This window comes from Entelurus aequoreus, linkage group LG05, assembly GCF_033978785.1.
Source record: "Entelurus aequoreus isolate RoL-2023_Sb linkage group LG05, RoL_Eaeq_v1.1, whole genome shotgun sequence".
Taxonomy (NCBI): domain Eukaryota; kingdom Metazoa; phylum Chordata; class Actinopteri; order Syngnathiformes; family Syngnathidae; genus Entelurus; species Entelurus aequoreus.
The window spans coordinates 4,531,599-4,541,955 of record NC_084735.1 but is presented as its reverse complement, the minus strand read 5'-3'; the positions used below and the strand labels follow the sequence as shown (position 1 = coordinate 4,541,955).

Below are 10,357 nucleotides of genomic sequence, written 5' to 3'. Positions count from 1 at the left end.
CTTCATAACAATATGTAATATGTACAATATACACACTGCAAGTATATATATAATGTAGTAACAGACACCTTCATAACAATATGTAATATGTACAATATACACACTGCAAGTATATATATCATGTAGTAACAGACACCTTCATAACAATATGTAATATGTACAATATACACACCAAGTATATATATATAATGTAGTAACAGACACCTTCATAACAATATGTAATATGTACAATATACACACTGCAAGTATATACATCATGTAGTAACAGACACCTTCATAACAATATGTAATATGTACAATATACACACTGCAAGTATATATATCATGTAGTAACAGACACCTTCATAACAATATGTAATATGTACAATATACACACTACAAGTATATATATAATGTAGTAACAGACACCTTCATAACAATATGTAATATGTACAATATACACACTGCAAGTATATATATCATGTAGTAACAGACACCTTCATAACAATATGTAATATGTACAATATACACACTGCAAGTATATATATATAATGTAGTAACAGACACCTTCATAACAATATGTAATATGTACAATATACACACTGCAAGTATATATATCATGTAGTAACAGACACCTTCATAACAATATGTAATATGTACAATATACACACCAAGTATATATATATAATGTAGTAACAGACACCTTCATAACAATATGTAATATGTACAATATACACACTGCAAGTATATATATCATGTAGTAACAGACACCTTCATAACAATATGTAATATGTACAATATACACACTACAAGTATATATATAATGTAGTAACAGACACCTTCATAACAATATGTAATATGTACAATATACACACTGCAAGTATATATATCATGTAGTAACAGACACCTTCATAACAATATGTAATATGCACAATATACACACTGCAAGTATATATATCATGTAGTAACAGACACCTTCATAACAATATGTAATATGTACAATATACACACCAAGTATATATATATAATGTAGTAACAGACACCTTCATAACAATATGTAATATGTACAATATACACACTGCAAGTATATATATCATGTAGTAACAGACACCTTCATAACAATATGTAATATGTACAATATACACACTACAAGTATATATATAATGTAGTAACAGACACCTTCATAACAATATGTAATATGTACAATATACACACTGCAAGTATATATATCATGTAGTAACAGACACCTTCATAACAATATGTAATATGTACAATATACACACTGCAAGTATATATATATAATGTAGTAACAGACACCTTCATAACAATATGTAATATGTACAATATACACACTGCAAGTATATATATATAATGTAGTAACAGACACCTTCGTAAAAATATGTACAATATTTATTGTATTTTGGTCATTTTAATAATTGCTGGGACTCATTTTTTTTCCAGCGCCTTTATTTCCGTTTCCATAGCAACGCACTTCCTACTTCCAAAAACAAACGTGACTGCGTTGTAGTTATGGCGGACTTGGTAACAGACAACAAAGATGACTATTTGTGGACAAAAGAGGATTCATAACTTTTATCTTTTTGAAGCCGAATATACAGAGGACGAGGATGAGCCGCTGCTTGTAGAAGCGAGCACGGAGGAAGAGTGAGACGGAGCAGACAGAAGCTGAGAAAGTGAGGTGAAAGTGACTATTAGCTGCGAAATGTGGAATTTGAACCCATTCTATTTCGACATAAATGGAGTGCTTACCCAAATAAACTGGAAAAATGTTGGACCAAACAGACAATTGTCCAACAAATTAGATACAACTAAAAAAAATGATCAAAATACATTTCAAGACTTCTCCTGATTTCATGTTGATGGCTTACAGCCCACGAAAACTGCAAATTGAAAATTTTCCCAACATTTTGTGTTTTCAAAAAACTGTGAACTCCCCAAAAAAGTTAAATTAAATAATTACATTGATTAAAAATAATAATAATAAAATACACTTTCAATACTTCTTTTGATGGCATGTTGATGATATGCAGTCAATTAAAACCTCAAATTGAACATTTCAAAACATTTTAGGTTTTCAAAAACTGCAACCGTCATGGCTTGTGCAGCCCTTTGAGACACTCGTGATTTAGGGCTATATAAGTAAACATGGATTGATTGATAAACCAAAAAAAAATACAAATAAAATAAAACAAATGACATGTCAAGACTTGTTTTGATGGCTTACAGCCTACCAAAACCTCAAATTGAAAATTTCAGAAAATTTAGGATTTTGAAAAACTGTAGACCAAAAAAACCAAAATAAAAATACAATAAATAAAATCCACATCAGTGTGTAAAGGATATCACCACATGGGCTCAGGAACACTTCAGAAAACCACTGTCAGTAACTACACTTGGTCGTTACATCTGTAAGTGCGAGTTAAAACTCTACTATGCAAAGCCACAGACATTTATCAACAACACCCAGAAATGCTTCGCTGGGCCCGAGCTCATCTAAGATGGACGGATGCAAAATGGAAAAGTGTTCTGTGGTCTGACGAGTCCACATCCCAGGAAGCCCCAACACATGCTGGCCTCCGAAGGAGAGTCAGGGCAGTGGTTGACACTCACAGTGTGAGGGTGTGTTGCCAAGCAAGAAGGAGAGTCAGGGCAGTGGTTGACACTCACAGTGTGAGGGTGTGTTGCCAAGCAAGAAGGAGAGTCAGGGCAGTGGTTGACACTCACAGTGTGAGGGTGTGTTGCCAAGCAAGAAGGAGAGTCAGGGCCGTGGTTGACACTCACAGTGTGAGGGTGTGTTGCCAAGCAAGAAGGAGAGTCAGGGCAGTGGTTGACACTCACAGTGTGAGGGTGTGTTGCCAAGCAAGAAGGAGAGTCAGGGCAGTGGTTGACACTCACAGTGTGAGGGTGTGTTGCCAAGCAAGAAGGAGAGTCAGGGCAGTGGTTGACACTCACAGTGTGAGGGTGTGTTGCCAAGCAAGAAGGAGAGTCAGGGCAGTGGTTGACACTCACAGTGTGAGGGTGTGTTGCCAAGCAAGAAGGAGGGTCAGGGCAGTGGTTGACACTCACAGTGTGAGGGTGTGTTGCCAAGCAAGAAGGAGAGTCAGGGCAGTGGTTGACACTCACAGTGTGAGGGTGTGTTGCCAAGCAAGAAGGAGAGTCAGGGCAGTGGTTGACACTCACAGTGTGAGGGTGTGTTGCCAAGCAAGAAGGAGGGTCAGGGCAGTGGTTGACACTCACAGTGTGAGGGTGTGTTGCCAAGCAAGAAGGAGGGTCAGGGCAGTGGTTGACACTCACAGTGTGAGGGTGTGTTGCCAAGCAAGAAGGAGGGTCAGGGCCGTGGTTGACACTCACAGTGTGAGGGTGTGTTGCCAAGCAAGAAGGAGGGTCAGGGCAGTGGTTGACACTCACAGTGTGAGGGTGTGTTGCCAAGCAAGAAGGAGAGTCAGGGCAGTGGTTGACACTCACAGTGTGAGGGTGTGTTGCCAAGCAAGAAGGAGGGTCAGGGCAGTGGTTGACACTCACAGTGTGAGGGTGTGTTGCCAAGCAAGAAGGAGGGTCAGGGCAGTGGTTGACACTCACAGTGTGAGGGTGTGTTGCCAAGCAAGAAGGAGGGTCAGGGCCGTGGTTGACACTCACAGTGTGAGGGTGTGTTGCCAAGCAAGAAGGAGGGTCAGGGCAGTGGTTGACACTCACAGTGTGAGGGTGTGTTGCCAAGCAAGAAGGAGAGTCAGGGCAGTGGTTGACACTCACAGTGTGAGGGTGTGTTGCCAAGCAAGAAGGAGAGTCAGGGCCGTGGTTGACACTCACAGTGTGAGGGTGTGTTGCCAAGCAAGAAGGAGAGTCAGGGCAGTGGTTGACACTCACAGTGTGAGGGTGTGTTGCCAAGCAAGAAGGAGGGTCAGGGCAGTGGTTGACACTCACAGTGTGAGGGTGTGTTGCCAAGCAAGAAGGAGAGTCAGGGCAGTGGTTGACACTCACAGTGTGAGGGTGTGTTGCCAAGCAAGAAGGAGAGTCAGGGCAGTGGTTGACACTCACAGCGTGAGGGTGTGTTGCCAAGCAAGAAGGAGAGTCAGGGCAGTGGTTGACACTCACAGTGTGAGGGTGTGTTGCCAAGCAAGAAGGAGGGTCAGGGCAGTGGTTGACACTCACAGTGTGAGGGTGTGTTGCCAAGCAAGAAGGAGAGTCAGGGCAGTGGTTGACACTCACAGTGTGAGGGTGTGTTGCCAAGCAAGAAGGAGGGTCAGGGCAGTGGTTGACACTCACAGTGTGAGGGTGTGTTGCCAAGCAAGAAGGAGAGTCAGGGCAGTGGTTGACACTCACAGTGTGAGGGTGTGTTGCCAAGCAAGAAGGAGAGTCAGGGCAGTGGTTGACACTCACAGTGTGAGGGTGTGTTGCCAAGCAAGAAGGAGAGTCAGGGCAGTGGTTGACACTCACAGTGTGAGGGTGTGTTGCCAAGCAAGAAGGAGAGTCAGGGCAGTGGTTGACACTCACAGTGTGAGGGTGTGTTGCCAAGCAAGAAGGAGGGTCAGGGCAGTGGTTGACACTCACAGTGTGAGGGTGTGTTGCCAAGCAAGAAGGAGAGTCAGGGCAGTGGTTGACACTCACAGTGTGAGGGTGTGTTGCCAAGCAAGAAGGAGAGTCAGGGCAGTGGTTGACACTCACAGTGTGAGGGTGTGTTGCCAAGCAAGAAGGAGAGTCAGGGCAGTGGTTGACACTCACAGTGTGAGGGTGTGTTGCCAAGCAAGAAGGAGAGTCAGAGCAGTGGTTGACATTCACAGTGTGAGGGTGTGTTGCCAAGCAAGGTTGGGACTTGAACACTTTCTGGTTGAGCAGGTGAGTCAGCACGGGGAGGCCCAGCAAGATGGCGGGGGCGAGAGAGGGTGTGCTCACATGCCTGGAGCGCATTCCTCCACGCGGCCGCGCCCTCAGCTTTGAGCGAGCGTGTGTGCGTGTACCTGCTACATGTCAGCCGCGTTGCCTCCACCTGGACTTCACCCGCTTGTCGGCCATGTTGCCCCACCTTGTCACGGGCCGCTCTGCAGCTGCACTGTGGTGTGACGGCTGGTAACACATGCTGAATGTGGCTTGGCATTGTCTTGCTGAAATAAGCAGGGGCGTCCATGGTAACTTTGCTTGGATGGCAACATATGTTGCTCCAAAAGCTGTATGCACCTTTCAGCATTAATGGCGCCTTCACAGATGTGTAAGTTACCCATGTCTTGGGCACTTTGCGCCGATAACAGTCTGGATGGTTCGCTTCCTCTTTGGTCCGGATGACACAATGTCGAATATTTCCCAAAACAATTTGAAATGTGGACTCGTCAGACCACAGAACACTTTTCCACTTTGCATGAGTCCATCTTAGATGAGCTCGGGCCCAGAGAAGCCGGCGGCGTTTCCGGGTGTTGTTGATAAATGGCTTTCGCTTTGCATAATAGAGCTTTAACTTGCACTTACAGATGTAGCGACCAACTGTATTTAGTGACAGTGGGTTTTCTGAAGTGTTCCCGAGTCCATGTGGTGATATCCTTTAGAGCAGGGGTCACCAACCTTTTTGAAAGCAAGAGCTACTTCTTGGGTAGTGATTAATGCGAAGGGCTACCAGTTTGATACACACTTCAATAAATTGCCAGAAATAGCCAATTTGCTCAATTTACCTTTAACTCTATGTTATTATTAATAATTAATGATATTTACTCTTAATTGAACGGTTTAAAAGAGGAGAAAACACGAAAAAAAATGACAATTAAATTTTGAAACATAGTTTATCTTCAATTTCGACTCTTTAAAATTCAAAATTCTACCGGAAAAAAAGAAGAGGAAAACTAGCTAAATCGAATCTTTTTGAAAAAATTAAAAATATAATTTATGGAACATCATTAGTAATTTTTCCTGATTAAGATTAATTTTACAATTTTGATGACATGTTTTAAATAGGTTAAAATCCAATCTACACTTTGTTAGAATATATAACAAATTGGACCAAGCTATATTTCTAACAAAAACAAATCATTATTTCTTCTAGATTTTCCAGAACAAAAATTTTAAAAGAAATTCAAAAGACTTTGAAATAAGATTCAAATGTTATTCTACAGATTTTCTAGATTTGCCAGAATATTTTTTTTGAATTTTAATCATAATAAGTTTGAAGAAATATTTCACAAATATTCTTCGTCGAAAAAACAGAAGCTAAAATGAAGAATTAAATCAAAATGTATTTATTATTCTTTACAATAAAAAAACACATTTACTTGAACATTGATTTAAATTGTCAGGAAAGAAGAGGAAGGAATTTAAAAGGTAAAAAGTAGGGATGTCCGATAATGGCTTTTTGCCGATATCCGATATTCCGATATTGTCCAACTCTTTAATTACCGATACCCATATCAACCGATACCGATATCAACCGATATATGCAGTCGTGGAATTAACACATTATTATGCCTAATTTGGACAACCAGGTATGGTGAAGATAAGGTACTTTTTAAAAAAATTAGTAAAATAAGATAAATAAATTAAAAACATTTTCTTGAATAAAAAAGAAAGTACAACAATATAAAAACAGTTACATAGAAACTAATAATGAATGAAAATGAGTAAAATTAACTGTTAAAGGTTAGTACTATTAGTGGAGCAGCAGCACGCACAATCATGTGTGCTTACGGACTGTATCCCTTGCAGACTGTATTGATATATATTGATATATAATGTAGGAAGCAGAATATTAATAACAGAAAGAAACAACCCTTTTGTGTGAATGAGTGTGAATGGGGGAGGGAGGTTTTTTGGGTTGGTGCACTAATTGTAAGTGTATCTTGTGTTTTTTATGTGGATTTAACCGATAATTTCCAATATTACATTTTAACGCATATATCGGCCGATAATATCGGCAGGCCGATATTATCGGACATCTCTAGTAAAAAGGTATATGTGTTTAAAAATCCTAAAATCATTTTTTAGGTTGTATTTTTTCTCTAAAATTGTCTTTCTGAAAGTTATAAGAAGCAAAGTAAAAAAAATAATGAATTTATTTAAACAAGTGAAGACCAAGTCTTTAAAATATTTTCTTGGAGTTTCAAATTCTATTTGAGTTTTGTCTCTCTTACAATTAAAAATGTCGGGCAAAGCGAGACCAGCTTGCTAGTAAATAAATACAATTTAAAAAATAGAGGCAGCTCACTGGTAAGTGCTGCTATTTGAGCTATTTTTAGAACAGGCCGGCGGGCTACTCATCTGGTCCTTACGGGCTACCTGGTGCCCGCGTGCACCGCGTTGGTGACCCCTGATCTATACTAAATCCTTTCAGCAAAAATATGGCAATATCGTGAAATGATCAAGTATGACACATAGAATAGATCTGCTATCCCCGTTTAAATAAAAAAATGTCATTTCAGTAGGCCTTTAAGAACAATAAATTAGTTTTAGTGTCAGTTTGCTGGTTTCAATCAAATGTAATGCCGAGTGCATATCATGATGTCAAGATAATGGCACTAGCATTTACTTCATTTATGAATATTTTTAAACATATTGAGCAAAAAGGTCTTTTTTTTCTACCAAGAAAAGTGCACTTGTTATTAGTGAGAATATACTTATTTGAAGCTATTTTTGGGTTCATTGAGGTTAGCTAATTAGGGTCCGCCCTGTAACCAGTACAAAGGACTCCCGCAGGGAGTCCTTTGTACTGGTTACAAAGGAACCTATTGAATTTGTAATGTTTATTATTATTATGTACTTATTATTATTATTAGACCGGCCGCCTCTTCGAGCTGCAATTTGACCCACTTAACATGCTTCAAAACTCACCAAATTTGACGCACACATCAGGACCTGTGAAAATTGCAAGTTAATAAAAAAACCAAACCCCAAAAATCAAAATTGCGCTCTAGCGCCCCCTAGGAAAAAACAAAAACAAACTGCCTGTAACTCCCACTAGGAAGGTCGTAGAGACATGCAACAAAAACCTTTATGTAGGTCTGACTTAGACCTACATTTCATAATTTTACATCCTCGGGCAAAAACCAACAGGAAGTTGGCAATTTCCCCTTCAAGACAAAATTGTACTAAAAAAACTCATTTTTGCCTCTTTGAGCTGTAATTTGACCCCTTTAAAATACTTCAAAACTCACCAGAATTCTCACACACATCGGGACTGCTGGAAATTGCTATCTAAAAAAAAAAAACGAACCCCAAAGCTCAAGACAAAACTGCTCTTTAGAGGAAAACTCGGACAAAACTGCTTGTAACTTCCGGTAGGAACGTCTTAGAGACATGAAACAAACACCTCTATGTAGGTCTCACCTAGACCTACAATTCATAGATTGACATCCTTCAGCAAAAATCAACAGGAAGTTTGCTATCCCTCCTTCAAAACAAAATGTTTGTTAAAACCGGTCACCAAACATCAAACGTTATCTCCTCCGAGCGCGTTTGTCGTTTCGGCTTCAAACTGCTACAGGAGAGAGATTGAACCCTTTTGATTAATAGTTGACTAAAGAGTTTTGATACGTGCTACGGTTTTGATTTTACGCGCCTTCAAAGACCCGCAGCACTAAAGTTGCTCCGCTGCTGTGATTTTACGCGTCTTCAAAGAAAACAACCACTGTGCCGCGACACCTAGGAAAAAGACACAGACACAACTTCCTCTAACTCCCAGTACGAATATCGTAGAGACACGAAACAAAAACCTCTACGTAGGTCTGACTTAGACCTACATTTCATAATTTTACATCCTCGGGCAAAAACCAACAGGAAGTTGGCAATTTCCCCTTCAAGACAAAATTGTACTAAAAAAACTCATTTTTGCCTCTTTGAGCTGTAATTTGACCCCCTTAAAATACTTCAAAACTCACCAGAATTCTCACACACATCGGGACTGCTGGAAATTGCGATCTAAAAAAAAAACCCTCATAAAACCGAGACAAAACTGCTTTTTAGAGGAAAACTCGGACAAAACTGCTTGTAACTTCCGGTAGGAACGTCTTAGAGACATGAAACAAACACCTCTATGTAGGTCTCACCTAGACCTACATTTCTTAGATTGACATCCTTCAGCAAAAATCAACAGGAAGTTTGCTACCCCGCCTTCAAAACAAAATTTTTGTTACAACCGGTCACCAAACATCAAACGTTATCTCCTCCGAGCGCGTTTGTCGTTTCGGCTTCAAACTGCTACAGGAGAGAGATTGAACCCTTCTGATTAAAAGTTGAAGACGGCGTTGCGATTCGTGCTACGGTTTTGATTTTATGAGCCTTCAAAGACCCGCTAAGCTGATGCTGCTCCGCTGCCTATAATGACAACGTGACATGGAATTACTTCTTTTTTGTCCTCAAAATTCTACACACAATTCCGCAGCTTTGCGCACTACTTTGCCCCCCTTAACATGCTTCAAAACTCACCTACTTTGACACACACATAGAAAAACGTGCCCCAAACACTTTAGAAAAAAAACCTGACCCCAAAAATCTAAATTGCGCTTTAGCGCCACTTAGGTAGAAAACTGCCTGTAACTCCCACTAGGAAGGTCGTAGAGACAGGAAACAAAAACCTCTATGTAGGTCTCACTCAGGACTACCACTGGACAAAAGTATTGGGACACCGAGGACTAGCACCTGCCAAAATGCGGACCCGACCAACGCTGCTTGCAGCTTTAATTTGACTTGTTTTGGAAAGTCTTGACAAGCCAAATGTTCTTGTTCTATTGGCAGATAATTGTGCTTAGTTCAAATAAAATACCCCTCATTTTTGTGTTTTTTTCTCCTTGTTTTTGAACACTGACTTTTTGCAGTGCAGAGAGGACACTCCCTGGTGTGTGTGTGTGTGTGTGTGTGTGTGTGTGTGCGCGCCAAGGAACAAGGTGTGTTGGGCAAAGGACAGACGTTATGTAAAGAAGTTGTCCTCACCTGCTGCCATGTTTGCCTTCCTCCGTGCAGCATGCAAGTCTCCCTGCACAAACACAAGACAAAGGTTGACAAACACAACTCACCTCCCTTACAGTCGTTAACAAAATCATTATTTTTACACTCAATGCTTCAATCTTGCCATCAACTTCACATCTAGCTGTTGACATAACCTTTTTATGCAATATTTCCCCCCCAAAAATGTCAAAGTGTAATATTTGATGTGAAGTAAATGGAGCCTAAAATAGGTCAATAATTCATAACAACGTTGATTTTAGTTCATTATTATTTTTGAGCAATAACAGTTAAAAAATAATAATAATCCAACTAAAAGTCATACTTTTTTTTAATTTCAACAAATCTCTTGATCAACTTTAGATATATTGTATGTTTTTATCATTGTCTTATGTTTTTTATGCCCTTTTTGTCATAGAACACTTAGTTTCTTATATGGCAAACA

At 39.9% G+C, this 10,357-nt stretch overlaps 1 protein-coding gene across 1 annotated transcript in view; it reads right to left on the bottom strand.

Annotated features, from left to right (window-relative positions):
- The window catches only part of LOC133650041 (activity-dependent neuroprotective protein 2a-like), a 47,802-nt gene extending 37,859 nt beyond the window's left edge, over positions 1-9,943 (bottom strand). Inside the window, exon 1 of the mRNA XM_062046812.1 lies at positions 9,901-9,943. The gene's annotated coding sequence lies outside the window, so the exon portion shown is untranslated. The remainder of the gene's footprint in view (positions 1-9,900) is intronic.
- Positions 9,944-10,357: the final 414 nt, after the last annotated feature.